Source organism: Cicer arietinum, chromosome 8 (assembly GCF_000331145.2).
Source record: "Cicer arietinum cultivar CDC Frontier isolate Library 1 chromosome 8, Cicar.CDCFrontier_v2.0, whole genome shotgun sequence".
Taxonomy (NCBI): domain Eukaryota; kingdom Viridiplantae; phylum Streptophyta; class Magnoliopsida; order Fabales; family Fabaceae; genus Cicer; species Cicer arietinum.
In genome coordinates, this window is record NC_021167.2 from 14558829 (window position 1) to 14560264 (window position 1436).

Here is a 1436-nt window from a genome sequence, read left to right on the forward strand (position 1 = left end):
AACAAGATTTTTCGCTGTGTTTGATCGCGGTAGTGAAAACGGTGGTAAAAGCTATAGCTAAGGTAAGGGCTCCTTTCAAATTTTTAGCTTGCATATAGGGATCCTAAATGTGTGATTGATGTGTGAAATTGTGGTGATTAAGTTTGATATGATTATGTATTCATAACTAATAATAATATGTGTGTTATGAATTTTATTGAGGAAAATATGTTTTGAGTGTACTATGTGATAAGTATGAAAAATTATTAGTGTTCAATGAGTATTAAAAGGGGAGCATTTTAATAGTTGCATTTACATAATGATTGTTGTGAAAATAGTCATAGTATGCTCATGTATTTCATAGCTTGTGGTGACCATGATGGGCCACAGTGTTAGTGGTGACCATGATGGGCCAGACGTTAAGTGGTGACCGTGATGGGCCACGGGATGGTTCCATGAGTTGATTGGTCCATCTTATCTTTACGAGGATTTAACTGTTGTGTAGGTCTAGGATAGACTACACTCTAGTAAATCATGTTGATCTGTGATTGGTGGCACATCGGTAATAGTAATGGTCCTGTGATAGGCGGTGCAATTATGGTTTACGCCCCTCGAGGAGGGTTTTGTTTTGGAAATTCCTGAATCATGCGCATTGGCATATATATACGCATTGCATTAGGGTGCTTGGCACGTGAGTCATGTTTGTTACAATATGATCATTGTATATACATACTTTGTTATTGGTTGTTATTATGCCTTAATTGCTATGTGTCGTTGCTTGTCTTTATATCGTAAGTGTTAAATGTTTCAGAACTGGAAACCTGCATTATTTCGCAGTTGTATCCGGCTACAGCTAGTGTGTAGTCGAATACACTTTTGTAACGTTCAATTTTTATTCAAAATTTTAACTTCGTATTCGAATACAAATGAGTGATTTTTGCCACTGACTTGATTTTGTATTCGGCTACATCGTGTGGTAGTCGAATACAAATGTGCAGATTTTGCTACCGACTTGATTTTGTATTCGGCTACACCATGCGGTATCAGAGCCCCGGTTTATAGTTCTTTAGGGCAGTGATTTGGGTATCCTAAGTTGATCAAGAGTCGATTTTATGGGTATCAAGTAACTGGAGTCCATGTGTGCTTTGTGTTTTATTGTCTTTGGTGAAGGATGATATGCTTAAGTAGTTTATTGTTTCTTATAAGAAACAGTGTGCCTTGTAGCACTTTAGTTGGAAGAGTAGTTAAAGCATAGAACATTAGTCGACTTTGGTCAACGAGTGTCTCTGAATTCCTTAAACTGATCGGTCTAGGAAAGACAGGGTTGAAGCGAATCATGACAACATGGGATTTATGAAGTGGTTCCAATGATAAAGAGTCTATGTTGTTGGTGTTAACTCAAAGAAGATGGGTATGGATGGATTAACATCAGACTGATAGGGATTTCAAGTAAAGAT